The sequence below is a fragment of the Anomaloglossus baeobatrachus genome, chromosome 10 (assembly GCF_048569485.1).
Source record: "Anomaloglossus baeobatrachus isolate aAnoBae1 chromosome 10, aAnoBae1.hap1, whole genome shotgun sequence".
Classification (NCBI taxonomy): domain Eukaryota; kingdom Metazoa; phylum Chordata; class Amphibia; order Anura; family Aromobatidae; genus Anomaloglossus; species Anomaloglossus baeobatrachus.
In genome coordinates, this window is record NC_134362.1 from 47880917 (window position 1) to 47899178 (window position 18262).

The 18262-nt window shown below is 45.8% G+C and overlaps 1 protein-coding gene across 1 annotated transcript in view; it reads left to right on the top strand.

Moving 5' to 3' along the window:
• The first annotated feature begins 12454 nt into the window (after positions 1 to 12454).
• AHNAK (AHNAK nucleoprotein) overlaps positions 12455 to 18262 on the top strand; it is a 92951-nt gene continuing 87143 nt past the window's right edge. Inside the window, exon 1 of the mRNA XM_075326565.1 lies at positions 12455 to 12545. The gene's annotated coding sequence lies outside the window, so the exon portion shown is untranslated. The remainder of the gene's footprint in view (positions 12546 to 18262) is intronic.

The following is an 18262-nucleotide window of genomic DNA, read 5'->3' on the forward strand; positions in this document are numbered from 1 at the left end:
CACAACTACCAATCACTTGTTGTAGTGTAGCGCCCCTGAAGATATCAGGGTGCTGCAGGCAACTGCATCCTGTACCATAGGGTGCAGGGCCTACCCCCCATGGTTCCAGGTTCCCATCAGCAGTGTCACTGACATACGCACTACACATCCCAACCACACCTCACACCAGGGCTGGACAGACACACTAGTGGGTTGGTCAAGTTGGAGCACGGCCGCCCACCTAGGGGTCAGGCAGACTGGTGGGAGGGAAAAGAGAGAGTTGACTGTTAGCCCTCAAAGAGTGAGGAGCAGGGGAGTTGGAGCTCCCAGGGAGGTGACGGGTTGAGTCGCAGACGGTGGTACAGGACCACAGGAGTCAGGGGCTGGTATTAGGAACACTGGACAGGAGTGTAACAGACGAAGGCTAGGAGGACTGTTGGCACCAGAAAGCCCAGCTACCTTACCAGTACCGAGCACGGCGGGGTACAGGACCCTAGATCGGTGATGGTTTACCATTTGTGTTAGTGTCTGCTTAATCCACTTGATCCACCACCACAACTACCGCAGTGAGTAATCTGACCGCTGCACCCTGCTTCCCAAGGCCAAGCAAGCTACCCGTTCACCAAATCCCCACAATCCGGGGCTTTCCCTACCTAGGGATTAACACCTGGTTGCCCCACACCATCTGCCCCGGTACTCCCCTTTACCGCAACCCGCAGGTGGCATCATGGACATTTATCCCCTGTAAATACCCCCTTTACATTCGAGGTGGCCGCAAGCCCCCGGGTCCAGAGACCCTCGAGCCACAGCAACCTCGGATCCAAGCAGTTCGACTGCTGCTGGAGCGACACAGTACCACTTATATGTTCACACCAAGGAGGTCACCACTGCAGTCATTGACTGGATGTAGTGGACAAATCTCAACTCTGCCTCATCGGCTCCCATGGTTCCATTTAGACTCATCCAGTTGCCATTCCTTCCACATTTGCCTTTGTTGTTCTGCTGCACCAACACCATCTGTCCGTGCTGCAAAATACCTGCTCATCCACAACAAAGACTTCACTAACTATGACACACAGGTCATATCTTTCACATATTCTTATAGATTACCTGTGAAAAATCTCCATAGTTCCAAATCCATATCACACAAGGTTGTCTTCTGCTGGATCTACAAGGTCCTCCTGTAAGGGAAGGGACTGGAAACCCCGGGAAGGGAAGATGGTGACCCCTGATCGAACCTACTGCTGTTCCCTGGGGTCTTTCACCACCCTACATAGGTTAGGCACCTATGCACTGAGCCGGATACCTCACCCTGGCTGATCCTGAAGAAGGCCCTAGGTAGGGAGCGGATACCTGACCAAAGGTATCCCTAGTGCTGGACCCTAAATAGGGAACAGATGAAATGAGCTGCTCGTCAACCCCACTAAACAACTATAGACGACACAAGGAGGACACACAGGGGGGAAAAGCATGAACTACTTATCTACAGATGACAAAAGCAGGAGTTCAGCAAAATTTTGAGCAATGATACCACAGAGGAGTACAAGCCACCTGCTTGCAACCAAGACTTGAATGAACTGAAAATATCACCAGCACCAGTCCAAGGAAGGAAGGGAGTATATAAGCACCAAGATAATGCTGATGATCAGCAGCTGGGGGGAAGGCGAGCTCCTGCTGGGTCCAAAAGGGGGAAAGATGAATCCAGCAGGCATGCGAAAGATGGAACAATGGAAAGTCACGGAGCATTCTGTGCAGCCAAATTCTGTGACCTTCTATGGCCAGAAACCAGAACCAGAGACCAGGACTGGTACTGTGACCCGATGCACATGCACGCAGAGATTTCTAATGGTGGATGCTTTTTTATTTTATCTGTTAAATCCCCTCCCCCGACATTGAATTTTGCTAAGGCTAAGAAGATAGCAAAGTGCAAGAAAGGTATGAAGCAAACGTTTAGAATGCCCAGAGGACAACAGTCAGAAAGAAATCAAAACGTACAATTGTAACTGTATATGTTCTGTCAAATATCCCATTCTGGGATGATAGCCAAGATTCTGAAGAGGCAGCTTGTAAAACAGCACAAACAAGTAGTGGTGTAGCAACTATGTATTAGAAGCAGTCTCTATATTAACCATTGAGAAAGTGGCCACTGCATGTTTGTTCATCTTAAAGTGAACCTGAACGTGCCGTTTGATCAGTGCCTTCATGTAATAGAGCAGGAGGAACCGACCGTCGGTGAAGTCACTGCTATTCCAATATTTAGGAGTCCAGTGGGCGGTCCTACTCCATGATTGACAGTCTTCTCCAGCATCCCACCCCAATCATGACCCACCTAGCCTGCATCTATAGTCCTGATGAGGCTGGTGCACTTACTCTGTAAATCCACGTCAGGATGCATTATTAGTAGCTAGTAAAAATACCATGGTCACTACCCTAACGTCTAAATGGACAGTTTGCCGCCTAATTTCGAGCCCCTTGTACAGATATTTTGGAACCATAACCTGTTCTTATGTTTTGATCCATCATAAATGTAGTAATGTCACCCAGTGTGTCTCCAAAGGTCTCATATTAATTCTCCAGGTCAGGCCTTAAGTAGAAGCAGATTGTGCTGAGGGTCAGAGTGACCTGGCATGCTATTTCTTAAGTATTAGGTAACTTTTTAGGGGTTAAAAAAACAACACTGATCTTGAGAGCGATTTATGGTACATTCATATAGAGAGAGGTATCTTAATGTTTAAAGGGAATCTGTCAGCAGGGTTTTGCTATGGAATCTGAGGACAGAATGAGGTAGGGGCTGATGCACTGATTTTAGCGATGTGTCACTTATTATGATGTTTGTTGTTGTTTCAATACAATGAGTGTTTTATCAGCAGGAGATTATCATTGCCCGGAATAGGTGTCGCCTGCCTCCTGGTCCAACCGCGTACACAGAAAACTGCCAATCAGTGGTGTGGGCGGGGTTTCACAGACTAGGTGTCTCCTGCCTCCTGGTCCAACCCTATACACTACACAGAAAGCTGACAATGAGTGGTGTGGGCGAGGTTCCATAGACTAGGTGTCTCCGGCCTCCTAGTCCAACCCCGTACACAGAGGGCTGCCAATCAGTAGTGTGGGCGGGGTTGCCCAGACTAGCTGTCTCCTGCCTCCTGGTCCAACCCCGTACAAAGAAAGCTGCCAATCATTGGTGTGGGCACGGTTGCCCGGACTAGGTGTCTCCTGCCCCCTGATCCAACCCTATACACAGAGAGCTGCCAATCAGTGGTGTGGGCAGGGTTGCCCGGATTAGGTGTCTCCTGCCTCCTGGTCCAACCTTGTACATAGAAAGCTGCCAATCATTGGTGTGGGCATGGTTGCCTGGGCTAGGTGTCTCCTGCCCCTAGTCCAATCCCATACACAGAAAGCTGCCAATCAGTGGTGTGGACGGGGTTAGCTTTCTGAGCTTTACGATATCTAAAAACTCTGATTGTGTCACAACCACTGCACTCAGTAAACTAAGTGATACATCATTGGATGTATCTCTTTCTGTACGTTATGCTGCTTTCAGGTGAGGTGACATATTCCCTTTAAAAAAATGACCCCATTCAGAAAGGAACTGCTGCAGGAACCTGCTCTATCTCTCCAGGAAAATTACAAACATTATGATGGAAACTTGACGGACCCCAATAAATTCCATGGGAGTGTAGGGCCATACTGTATGGAGTAGACACACCGGACCACAATGTAACATCACCACCACTACCAAAGGCTCATCTGGTGACAACAGTGGCTGATGTATAGCGCTCTCCTTCACGTCTCCAACGTCATAATTTCTGCTCAGCATGAATTGACTTTCATCAGTGAACAGCACTGAGGCCACTGGTCAATCGTCCAGCGTAGATAACACCTGTGCCTGGTGGTGCGGTCAGGTACCTTGCAGGTAATCTAGCATGCAGACCACGCTGAAGTAAATGGTATGAATGGGCTGACGTGACACTTGGTGCCTCTCACCTCCCTTAAAAGTTCCTGGAGTTGTGTGGCATTTATCATCCAGTTCTGAAGGGCATTGTTCAAAATTAAGTGGTTATCAGTGTGGGATATGACCAAAGAACGTCTACTTCTCTGCCTTTCTGTGACTCTTCCAGTCTCTCTGTGACTCTGTATAACCTATTGATGACACTCTGCGACGCGCTAAGCACAGTAGCTAATTCTCTACCTTTCTGTGACTCTTCCAGTCTCTCTGTATCTCTGTACAACCTGCTGGTGACACTCTGTGACTCTCTAAGCTCAGTGGCCACTTCTCTGCCTTTCTGTGACTCTTCCAGTCTCTCTGTGTCTCTGTACAACCTGCTGGTGACACTCTGTGACACTCTAAGCTCAGTGGCCACTTCTCTGCCTTTCTGTGACTCTCCCAGTCTCTCTGTGTCTCTGTACAACCTGCTGGTGACACTCTGTGACACTCTAAGCTCAGTGGCCACTTCTCTGCCTTTCTGTGACTTTTCCAGTCTCTCTGTGTCTCTGTACAACCTGCTGGTGACACTCTGTGACACTCTAAGCTCAGTGGCCACTTCTCTGCCTTTCTGTGACTCTCCCAGTCTCTCTGTGTCTCTGTACAACCTGCTGGTGACACTCTGTGACACTCTAAGCTCAGTGGCCACTTCTCTGCCTTTCTGTGACTCTCACAGTCTCTCTGTGTCTCTGTACAACCTGCTGGTGACACTCTGTGACACTCTAAGCTCAGTGGCCACTTCTCTGCCTTTCTGTGACTCTTCCAGTCTCTCTGTGTCTCTGTACAACCTGCTGGTGATACTCTGTGACACTCGAAGCTCAAAGGCCACTTCCGTCTGAGAACATCCTGCTTGAAGCTTCGCAATGGCTAATCATTCTTAGGTGTTGCCTTGGTCTCATTATGTCAAAATGTGAACAGCATGATGAGAAGTACAGTTTAACGCCAATTTTAATTTAACCCTGATTCATGGATCAAACACCTGTTGTGAATTTTGCCATTAAGCTCCTTGTTAGAGAACAGCAAGTTGTGCAAAAAATACTAAAAAATTGAACAGTTGGACCTGTGCATCCGAACGTTTAGAGACCTGAAAAGGTCAGACGGCATTGTAGGATCATCCTGAAATTTCCCCCAAAAGCCAAATATTCCTAACTTTTTGTGTGTAGTGTATATACACTGTGCTATGACTGCTCTGGTTGCCTCAAACAACCCAATCTATATGAAATCACCAGTTCTTCCAAACCGTTACATGCTGACTATGGATTGTCACATTTTCCTCTGGCAATCTGCATTACATTATAGCTGCTCAAATCCCTTACATGACATATTTGCAGTCTTCACTGTATTTTTTGGATTGCCTACAAAACCCAGAGGACCATTATTACTGGTTAAATGGTGCTTGTGAATGGTATCTAAAACGTATAACTAATTATTAAAAGCTGAAATGCGACATTTGAATGACACATACAGTACAGACCAAAAGTTTGGACACACCTTCTCATTCAAAGAGTTTTCTTTATTTTCATGACTCTAAAAATTGTAGATTCACATTGAAGGCATCAAAACTATGAATTAACACATGTGGAATGAAATACTTAAAAAAGTGTGAAACAACTGAAAATATGTCTTATATTCTAGGTTCTTCAAAGTAGCCACCTTTTGCTTTGATTACTGCTTTGCACACTCTTGGCATTCTCTTGATGAGCTTCAAGAGGTAGTCACCGGAAATGGTTTTCCAACAGGTCTTGAAGGAGTTCCCAGAGATGCTTAGCACTTGTTGGCCCTTTTGCCTTCACTCTGCGGTCCACCTCACCCCAAACCATCTTGATTGGGTTCAGGTCTGGTGACTGTGGAGGCCAGGTCATCTGGCATAGCACCCCATCACTCTCCTTCTTAGTCAAATAGCCCTTACACAGCCTGGAGGTGTGTTTGGGGTCATTGTCCTGTTGAAAAATAAATGATGGTCCAACTAAACGCAAACCGGATGGAATAGCATACCACTGCAAGATGCTGTGGTAGCCATGCTGGTTCTGTATGCCTTCAATTTTGAATAAATCCCCAACAGTGTCACCAGCAAAGCCCCCCCACACCATCACACCTCCTCCTCCATGCTTCACGGTGGGAACCAGGCATGTAGAGTACATCCATTCACCTTTTCTACAAAGACACGGTGGTTGGATCCAAAGATCTCCAATTTGGACTCATTAGACCAAAGCACAAATTTCCACTGGTCTAATGTCCATTCCTGTGTTCTTTAGCCCAAACAAGTCTCTTCTGCTTGTTGCCTGTCCTTAGCAGTGGTTTTCTAGCAGCTATTTTACCATGAAGGCCTGCTGCACAAAGTCTCCTCTTAACAGTTGTTCTAGAGATGAGAAGGTGTGTCCAAACTTTTGATCTGTACTGTATATGTCAGTATTATACTGCGCCTGACTGTGTACGGTATTATATTCGTACAGCAACTGACAAGGGTAAAAAAAAACCTGCAACTGAGCCTGCTGGTTACTGTACAGACTACTGATCCCATCGCCACCGTCCCTAGAGGTTCTTGTGGGAATTGGAATAGCCCTGACCACAGACTAAACGATGGCAACTTGAACCAACTCTGTCTGATCAGCCATCGAGCACTTCACGTTCCTCCTAAGGAACCGGAGGGCAGGGCAGAGAGCAAATGACCTACAGAAAGGAAGGTGTTGCGAAGTAGAAAGTGATCCCAGAGTGAGCAGGACAAATCAGAAAATACCAGAGATGGTGGATATTGCTAAAGAATATACCACCTATATACTGGCAACAAACAGAAGATAGGTGCAGAGTGGAGAACATAAACAGCAGAGAGAGGTATCCTAGCTGGTCTTCCACTGATTGGCAGCAACTAACAGCAGTATGGCTGGAAATCCAACTGAGAATATTCCTAGTATGAGGAAAGAATCTAAAGCCACACCCGAAAAGTGACTGGGCAGACAATTGAGTAAATTAATAAACCTGTCACCCTAACAGAACTAAACCAAGGATAACAGAAACTAAACAGCGGAAGAAAAGGTGTATCTACTGTAGTCAACCGGACAGAAAAGCCAACCACAGACTCAAGGGTTCAATTCCAGATGCATGACAGGTATATTAGTAACTGGACCTTCTCGGAGAACATGGGTTATAATAATTATATGGGGAAACATATAATTCACAACAAGATTGAAGGACTCCAAAGTATCATTTACACATCTGTCTTTCCCGTAGTTGTTCTTAACATATACCCATTATAGTTTTGGGGCTGTTAAAATGTCCATGTTTCTTTTTGGATTAAATGTTCACAAAAAAAGATAGAGACATGTCCATGTCAATATTTTGAGTGGCTATCATTATTTTCAAGCACTGTCTTAACTCACTTGGGCAAGGAGTTCACTATATTACTATATCTTCACATGAGCCACTGTATTCTCTTCCATCCTCTATGACGACATCACGGAGCTGGTGGATGTTATAGACCTTGCGCTTCTCCACCTTCCATTTGAGGAGGTACCACAGATGCTCTATAGAGTTTAGGTCTGGAGACACTTGGCCAGTCCAGCAGTTTAACCCTCAGTTTCTTTAGCAAGGCAGTGGATGTCCTGGAGGTGTGTTTGGAGTTGTTATTATATTGGAATACTGCCATGTGGCCCAGTTTCCGAAAAGTGGGGATCATGCTCTGCTTCAGTATCTCATAGTTTTTCGTTTGTGAACCCTCCCCATACACACCTATTGCCAATCCACATTATACGCATATATAGCCTGGGTCTCAGCGTCCCATACACGGTAAGTTTTTTAACTGCATGAGAGGACACACACAAGCTAGGGACCCCAACGTAGAGAAATACTTTGGCGTAGTGTTGGGGCTCTTCTGCATTGATCAATTCAGTAGCTAAATTTCTCTTTATTCATATATTCATGGCAGTAATGCAGGTTCCATTTTTCACATTTCATTCTAACAAATAGCTATTGAATTTTTCATGTCAGTATTCACACAGCAGTTTCTGCTATTCCATGTATTCCCCTTCCATAGTCACTGGTGTGCATACCTTATCTCCCCATAGTGATGTTTTTTAGTTTTTTTGCACCCAGTTCAGACATAGAATGGAGTTCCAAACGTTATTCCTTAATGTCAGTATCTCATAGTACATGTTTGCATTCACTGTTCTCTCAGTAAACTGTAGCTCCCAACAGTGAGCAGCACTCATTCAGCCCCAAACCATGACACTCCAACCACCATGCCTGACTGTAGGCAGGAGACACTTGTCTTTATACTTCTCACCTAGTTGCCACCACACACGCTTAACACCATCTGAACCAAATAACTTTATCTTGGTCTCATCAGACGACAGGACGGTTCCAGTAATCTTACAGTAAAGTTTGCGGGATTTCTCGTGCATCATCTTTAGAAGAGGCTTCCTTCTGGGATGACAGTCATGCAGACCAATGTGATGCAGTGTACGGTTTATGGGTTGAACACTGACAGGAAGACCTCCACTCCTGTAACCTCTGCAGCAATGCTGGCAGCACTCCTACATCCATTTTGAAAAGACGACCTCTGGATATGACGCTGAACACATGTACTCATTCAATGCCGAGTCTTTGAGGAGTTTATGGTGGGTATATCTCTAAATTCCCCATCAAAAACCACTTGGAAAATACAAATTATTAATTTATATGGGAAATATACTTTGTTATTTAACTCATTATTTTTTTTTTCCTAAAGAGGTTTTAAAATACCCCGGTTGGAAAAATAAAGTACAGTGGAATCAGCTCCAAAATAGGCATTGCCAAATCAAAAGGCTGCAAAGAACAATTTAGAAAAAAGTTCCTTTAGGGTTATAGAGGTTGAACACTACTTTTACAATGATGTGCTATCCTTAAGTCCTTTTTCACGTAACGACATCGCTAACGAGATATCGTTGGGGTCACAGAATTCGTGACTCACATCCGGCCTCGTTAGCGACGTCGTTGCGTGTGACACATACAAGCGAGTGTTAACGATCAAAAATAATCACCTAATCGCTGATCGTTGACACGTCGTTCATTTTCATAATATCGTTGATCATTGTGGACGCAGGTTGTTCGTCATTCCTGACGCAGGAACTACGAACAACAACGTACCTGTGTCCACCGGCAACGAAGTGGGTGTGTCTTTCCTTCGGCTGCTCTCCTCCCCTCCGCTTCTATTGGATGCCTGTCATGTGACGTCGCTGTGACGCCGCACGAACCGCCCCCTGAGAAAAGAGGGGGTTCGCCGGCCACAGCGACGTCGCTAGGCAGGTAAGTATGTGTGACGGGTACTAGCAATATTGTGCGCCACAGGCAGCGATTTGCCCGTGACGCACAAACGACGGGGGCGGGTGCGATCGGCAGCGACATCGCTAGCGATGTCGCTGTGTGTAAATGGGCCTTTAGGATAGGTCAACAATGTACAATACCCCACAAGTATAATGGAAGTCAATGGGGAACACAAGCATTTTTAGGGGAAATCTTCTGGAAAAATGCTCAATTTCCCCATTGACTTCCATTATACTTGGTACACGAGTCAAGCCCATCTGACCATTAACTGCTCATTACCAGCACTGAGCCCCCAAGCAGGGTAGTGCCCACTCATCACCAATATGCACCCATTGAGTTTCATGGGGGTCTGATCTAAAAAATAAATCAGAATAGTCAGTGTAATATATATTTTATGCATGGGCCATCTATCTGTCTGTGTGTAAAAGTATTTATGTGAACCAGTCATTCACCTGCATTTATCCCTGTGAGGACCATTTGACAGCATAAGGACTGAAAATTCATTCATCTGAACGAGAATCAAAAGCTTCTATACATGATAAAGTTGGCCAAATTCCTAATGTGAATGACTTCCCCATGACATACAATGTTAGGGAGAAAGAATCCTCCGGAAGTGTGGATTCAGATACCGGATCCTTTTGTTCTCCTGCAGCTTTCTCCTACTACAAAAACATGAAGGCTCGGCCAAGCCAAACGTTCATGAAGGTTATGGAGTTGGGAAAGTAAGTTGTCAGCCACATAGCTAAGGCCGGGTCACCATCGCATTTTAGCCAAATGTCATTGCCTCTGTTGGGTCCTCCTTCTGAAGCTCTAAAAATTCAGGTAGGAGCGTAATGATCATGATCGCAGAGATCCAATGGGTTCCGGAGCAAGATTAAGGGGCACTTTGCACACTATGACATTGCAAGCCGATGCTTGCGATGCCGAGCGCGATAGTCCCCGCCTCCGTCGCAGGTGCGATATCTAGTGATAGCTGCCGTAGCGAACATTATCCCTACGGCAGCTTCACATGCACTCACCTGCCCTGCGACGTCGCCCTGGCCGGCGAACCGCCTCCTTATTAAGGGGGCGGGTCGTGCGGCGTCATAGCGATGTCACACAGCAGGCGGCCAATAGAAGCGGAGGGGAGGAGATGAGCGGGATGTAAACATCCCGCCCACCTCCTTCCTTCCGCATAGCCGGCGTGAGGAACAACATCGTAACATCGGTCCTTCCGAAATTATGGAAATGACCGACGCTACACCGATGATACGATTTCGACTCTTTTGCACTCGATAATCGTATCAAAAAGGATTTGCACATTACGATATCGACTGCGATGCCGGATGTGCGTCACTTTCGATTTGACCTCACCGACATCGTTGCTGCGATGTCGTAGTGTGCAAAGTGCCCCTTAGTTCTGGGCTCAGATCCAAATCTTGAACCATTGCCCATTGGACTCTAGTTATGGCATTGAATACAGGCATATTCGCCAACAGAGCCACTGACTTTAAAGGAAATCTGTCAGTATGATCAACCCTCCTAAGCCGTCTGTCTATATGGGCAGTTGGTCATAGGAAGCTGAATAAAATGATTCCTTGATATCTGTGATCCGATGTCTGTTTCCAGAGAACTCTATGTTTTTCTTAATATGTAAATGAGCTGTTAAGATCTATGGGCCGGACACTGATCTTCCTGAGAATCTGCCTCCAGAGATTATTTTTAGTGAAAAGGACTGTTACCCATGTGAGACATGTAGATCAGGAGAGCGACTGTCAGTCATTACATGTCTCACATTGGTAATGTCCCCTTTCATTTTAAATAATCTCTGGAGGCAGATTCTCAGGGAGATCTATGTCCAGCCCAAAGATCTTAACAGTTTATTTATAGATTAACAAAAATGTGGATTTTTCTGTTATAAGACATCGGATCGCAGATATCAAGGCATCATTTTATTCAGCTTCCAATGACCTGCGGGTCCATATAGACATCTAGAGGCCCCGTTACATGCAACGACATATCTAACGATATATCGCCGGGATCACGGATTCCGTGACGCACATCCGGCATCGTTAGTGATGTTGTTGCGTGTGACACCAACGAGCGGCCGTTAACGATGGAAAATACTCACCAAATCGTTCATGGTTGACATGTCGTTCATTTTCAAAAAATCGTTGGTCGTTGTGGACGCAGGTTGTTCGTCGTTCCTGAGGCAGCACACATGGTGTGACACCTCGGGAACGACCAACAACACCTTACCTGCGGCCGCCGGCAATGAGGAAGGAAGGAGGTGGGCGGGATGTTACAGCCGCTCATCTCCGTTCCTCCGCTTCTATTGGGCGGACGCTTAGTGACGCCGAACGAACCGCCCCCTTAGAAAGGAGGCTATTCGCCGGCCACAGCGATGTCGCTAGGCAGGTAAGTCCGAGTGACGTCTCCTTACGATATTGTGCGCCACAGGCAGCGATTTGCCCGTGACGCACAAATGACGGGGGCGGGTATGCTCGCTAGCGATATCGCTGCGTGTAAAGCCCCCTTTAGGAGGGTTGCTCCTACTGACAGATCCCCTTTAATTAACAGTCTCTTTGTGTTCTGTCTGATCTAATTTTTGGAAGCATCTGTGTTTTTTGAAAAGGGCACAAAAATAAGTAAGAAGTGGACATTGTTCGAACAGTATCAAATTTTTGGGCACGTTGCTTTGCCTTATGGTTAACATAATTTTATACACATAATTTTTAACTGAAACAGTTTAGTAAATTTGGCACCTTCATACCCCTCCTCTCTGCCACATCCTGTTTCCTAGACAACTTTCAAATCTGTTTACGCAAATACAAAAAGTATCTAACACACAATACATTATGTATTCCATCATCGTTTTGGCACAGAATTGTGCCACATTGCTTCCAAAACTGGCTAGTGCCATAGAGTTTCCACTTGTTTGTTGCATTATAGAGTATTAAAAGTTGTTTAGAAAACATTCTCCAGTGTAGGAAACCCTGTTCTATGAGCTCTGCAATCCAAATAGTGGCCAGGTCTGCATGTAGGTGCAGGACCCTGTTCCATAGGTGTCAGCAGCACAAGTGGTTGCTCCACAGTGAGAGGCTCTGTGTGCACACAGGCAGGCAGCAGGCTTGTAGCCCTGGGCAGGGCAGGCTCAGCCTACTCTCCAGGATTGGACACAGACACACCCATACTGTGCAGTATAGCAGCCCTGCCCTGCCTGCACTCATCACTTAGCTCTGCTTACCCAAGGCAGACCAGAGCCGCTGGCTCCCTGCACGCATTGTGCCAGCCAAGGACCACACAGGTAACCAGCCTGCATGCGCCTCTGTATACAGCCCATTGCAGGACCCTCTTGGAGCTCAGGAACTCTCTGCTTTCTTTCTTCTGAACTTTTTTGCTCAAGTTTCAGGACTTTTTTTTTCTTTGTGCTTTTACTTAGTGTTATCTCTGCTCTTCTAGAGGATGGTATATATGATTCTGCTGTATATATGCGATCTGAGCAACTGCTTTATATATATTTTTTTAAAAGTATCAGTATTTCTGCACCTTTCCATGCGCTGGAGCTTGTGCGCAAATACTTTTCTCTGTGCGCAATCCAGTGTGCAGGGCATATACAGGGGTCTATGATTCTGCTGTATACAGGGATACATGATTCTGCTGTATACAGGGATACATGATTCTGCTGTATACAGGGGTATATGATTCTGCTGTATACAGGGGTATATGATTCTGCTGTATACAGGGGTATATGATTCTGCTGTATACAGGGGTATATGATTCTGCTGTATACAGGGGTATATGATTCTGCTGTATACAGGGGTATATGATTCTGCTGTATACAGGGGTATATGATTCTGCTGTATACAGGGGTATATGATTCTGCTGTATACAGGGGTCTATGATTCTGCTGTATACAGGGGTCTATGATTCTGCTGTATACAGGGGTCTATGATTCTGCTGTATACAGGGGTCTATGATTCTGCTGTATACAGGGGTCTATGATTCTGCTGTATACAGGGATACATGATTCTGCTGTATACAGGGATACATGATTCTGCTGTATACAGGGATACATGATTCTGCTGTATACAGGGGTATATGATTCTGCTGTATACAGGGGTATATGATTCTGCTGTATACAGGGGTATATGATTCTGCTGTATACAGGGGTATATGATTCTGCTGTATACAGGGGTATATGATTCTGCTGTATACAGGGGTATATGATTCTGCTGTATACAGGGGTATATGATTCTGCTGTATACAGGGGTATATGATTCTGCTGTATACAGGGGTCTATGATTCTGCTGTATACAGGGGTCTATGATTCTGCTGTATACAGGGGTCTATGATTCTGCTGTATACAGGGGTCTATGATTCTGCTGTATACAGGGGTCTATGATTCTGCTGTATACAGGGGTCTATGATTCTGCTGTATACAGGGGTCTATGATTCTGCTGTATACAGGGGTCTATGATTCTGCTGTATACAGGGGTCTATGATTCTGCTGTATATAGGGGTCTATGATTCTGCTGTATATAGGGGTCTATGATTCTGCTGTATATAGGGGTATATGATTCTGCTGTATATAGGGGTATATGATTCTGCTGTATATAGGGGTCTATGATTCTGCTGTATATAGGGGTATAGGATTGTGCTGTATACAGGGGTATAGGATTGTGCTGTATATAGAGGATATGAGTCTGCTGTATATAGAGGGTATATACAACTGTTTTATATTTATTTTTGTAAAAGTATGTTTTTCTGCACCTTTCCATGCGCTTTAATTGTGCGCAAATACTTTTTTCTCTGTGCGCAATCCAGTGTGCAGGGCATATATGGGGATCTAAGATACTGCTGTATATATGAATCTATGACTCTGCTGTATATAGAAGATATATACAACTGTTTGTTTATTTACTTATGTTTTGTAAAAAGTATCCGTTTTCCCACTTGGGAGTGTAATAGACGTCTACGCCTTTCTGTGCGCCCACACTTTTCTCTGTGTGCAAGGCACATATAGGAAGAAGTCTGGTGGATTTTCCTTACCTGTGGCTACAATTGTATATATGTGTCTGTATCACCCCCTACATCTTCTATTGTATGCAAGATAAACCTACTCTTTGCCTTTGCATTATTGGCCATGTTTGCTTTGGACTGGATTCTGTGGCTATTACAACACAGAGGTTTGAGGCACCACACCCTCCTCCCCTGGTGGAGATTTTGGAATGAAGGGGGGAGATGGTGGAATATATAGAAATACCTTTTATAAAATACATATTTATATCTATATTTTTTGTTTTCTGATGAATGTCTGACTTGTTTACTAAGCTTTAGAACATAACTGATGCTGCTTTTGTATACTATTGAAATGCTCTCCATAGACCTACAGTATGTTAACAGTGTAATTAATAATTCATTAAATGGCAGTTACAATGGTAATGTTGATGTGCACCTAAAGTGCCCAGCATGTTCCCCTGGAAGGGAGGGGTTCACCTCCTGGATTCTGATTGGCAGAAACCCATCACTCAAAAGTTTGGGGTGTGAATGCCATGAGAGCTGTAATCAGAGAATAAAAAAAGGTGTGGTGCCTACTCAAAGTGCCTAGGGAAGTTCTTCCACCTTGGCCAAAGTGATCTAGGAAGTTTTCTGGTGAGAAGTGAAGTTGTTGTTTAACACATACTTTAATGAGTTAACGCTTTTTGGAAAGGTGATGGCAACTATGGGGGCTTTAATTTGTCCAATTAAAAGTTTCTAAAAACTTTTTTGGAACTTGTGCTGAGGGTAGCAGTTGATAAGCTTTAGATGGGATGCATTAGCGCTGAAAACATTCCTTCACCCTCATAAAACTTCTTGGCAACTGGTGCTCTATGGAAATAGGGGTGTGCTAAAAGGGGGGGGGGGGGAGGTTCAGGCTAAAAATTTTAGTCTGTATATTTCTGTAGTCATGATGTGACTAAAAGCTCAGCGTGAGTATTGGTTTCCTCACTGCTCTGTATATTATGGCTCTCCTCTGTATATTGCAGTTCTCTGGGTGTGTCTGGAAGTACTGGCCCCTGTCCAGAATCCTTCAGGAATGTTGGTTTGGGAGCAGAGTGACTCACAGCAGTTCTGTAGTCTGAGAAGAGAAGGGGGGGCAGGAGGGAGAGGAGGAGGGGCGGCAGGAATTCACATGGGGAACCCACTCTAGGGCTGCACACGTGTATGTCACTATAGGTGTAAATATATAGCTGCATCTGTTTTCTACCCTGTCCATAAGTCAAAGCGGAAGAATTTGAAGAAGCTCAGCTATCTTGCTTTATCTTTTTCCTGTACAAGAATTTAAAGTGCTCTTCAAAAACCTATACAGGTGTGGTGCACGTCTATCCTCTAAATTATAGGTATACGTAGCATATAATCTCTGGGTAGACACTCAATAACATAGTCCAACAAAAAAAAAAAAGTTCTACCAGTTGTGATCCTGGAAAAAAAAAAGATGCAACTATATTTATTAGCATGAATTTATTGTATAGTGCAATATATATTGTATATAGTATGGGGGATGCAACTCCCTCCCCCCCCAAAAAAAAATAATAGGTGTTTAACTTGTCCTATAATTTTTTTTTTTTTCAGGCATGCAATACATGACTGACGTGTACACATGCACTCGGACTGGCCCACTGGGGAGCAGGGGAATTCCCAGGTGGGCCACTGAGTAGTATTTGGCACCATGACATTATTCACAATGTATAGAAAAAAGCAGCATCTCCTCATTCACTCAACAAATTACCCAGAGCATTACTATATAAAAGCACAGATAAATTTGCTTCTGATAAATTACAGGGCAGCACAGTGGTTTGGCGGTTGCCCCTGTTGGGGTGGCTCGGCGGTTGGCCCCTGTTGGGGTGGCTCGGCGGTTGGCCCCTGTTGGGGTGGCTCGGCGGTTGGCCCCTGTTGGGGTGGCTCGGCGGTTGGCCCCTGTTGGGGTGGTTCGGCGGTTGGCCCCTGTTGGGGTGGTTCGGCGGTTGGCCCCTGTTGGGGTGGTTCGGCGGTTGGCCCCTGTTGGGGTGGCTCGGCGGTTGGCCCCTGTTGGGGTGGCTCGGCGGTTGGCCCCTGTTGGGGTGGCTCGGCGGTTGGCCCCTGTTGGGGTGGCTCGGCGGTTGGCCCCTGTTGGGGTGGTTCGGCGGTTGGCCCCTGTTGGGGTGGCTCGGCGGTTGGCCCCTGTTGGGGTGGCTCGGCGGTTGGCCCCTGTTGGGGTGGCTCGGCGGTTGGCCCCTGTTGGGGTGGCTCGGCGGTTGGCCCCTGTTGGGGTGGTTCGGCGGTTGGCCCCTGTTGGGGTGGTTCGGCGGTTGGCCCCTGTTGGGGTGGTTCGGCGGTTGGCCCCTGTTGGGGTGGTTCGGCGGTTGGCCCCTGTTGGGGTGGTTCGGCGGTTGGCCCCTGTTGGGGTGGCTCGGCGGTTGGCCCCTGTTGGGGTGGCTCGGCGGTTGGCCCTGCAGTCTTGCAGCACTGGTGTCCTGGGTTCAAATCCCTCCGAGGACAACATCTGCAAGGAGTTTGTATGTTCTCCCATGTTTGTATGGTTTCCACCGGGTCCTCCAGTTTCCTCCCACACTCCAGACATACAGATAAGGACTCTTGATTGTGAGCCCCAATGGGGACAGTGTTGATGTATGTAACGCACTTTAGAATTAATTGCGTTATGTAAGTGACTAAATGTGTGAATGGGGCTAATGTAACATTTGCATGTAGCTGTCCAGTGGGCCCCTAGAGTCAATGGTGGGTCCATGGAAGTTCAGCCTGACAATGCACGCGCGCACACAATATTAATACATGCCAAATAGAAGATGTTGGCAATGCAAAGTTTTGCAGAAGTGTGTACTTTCAAAAAGCAGCATCCAGTGATGTGTAACTTCTCTGTCCTAATCTGATAATCCTGAAGAAGGGGAGAGCAAGATTCAGGGTGTGGTTCTGCCAATGAGTAACCCTATGAGTTACAAATCTCATGTTACAAGTACACGTCTAATGGGGTGAACGGAGTCATAAAGTCATCTTGCTGGACATTACTCAGACCCTAAATATATCTAGTGTATAATATAACTACAAATCCTAGAACAGAATGCGGCAACTCACTCCATTACGTGCAAAAATATCCTTTATTCTGCGTTATTGCAGACAAAATACAGGAGCATGGGGAGAGAGGGGGTGCAGAGGACGGTGAACGGACGACAGCCTGTTTCGCGCTGACACGCGCTTTGTCGAGTCCTGAATATAACTACATATAGTGCAATATCTACTCCAGGGTCACTAAACTTTTATAAGCAGCCGTGAAGTTACGTCGTCTTTAACATCAGCGTGTAGTTGGACACTGTATCCTGTGGGGTTTTCACACGCCCATTTTCTTTAATTGATATATGAGATACTATTTTTCATGATTTGGATGTAGCACAAGGCTATAAAAACTATATTAGCAAGGTTTCAATGTAATGCCTTGTGTGATGAGGCATAGGAATGAGTCACGCTGCAAGGCTGAATGGAGCCTTAATTTTGGCATTGTTCTACCTCGCCCTCGATAAATACAATAACTCATATTGCCTAATCCATATCTTCGTTCAGTGCTTGTTTGCAGGATCATTCATGTAGCAAGTCTCTTATCTGCTAAACCATAATACAACCGTTCTTATTTGGAATAGACACTTCAGATATAGTAAAATGTCTTTGTTTCTCCTCCAATCGGTTACTTATTGGAGCTTGTTTGACCCTAAATTGAGCAACCAGAGAGAGGTTTGTGTGTGTTGAGAAGCAGCAACACATAGATTTAGATATTCCATTTTTTTTCCAATAGAACACATTCGTGAATGGATCATAAAACACTTGATTTGTGCCACACAGTGGCTGTGTGGCCATCAGCCGTCCATTGAGTGGCTGTGTGGCCATCAGCCGTCCATTGAGTGGCTGTGTGGCCATCAGCCATCCATTGAGTGGCTGTGTGGCCATCAGCCGTCCATTGTGTGGCCATCAGCCGTCCATTGAGTGGCTGTGTGG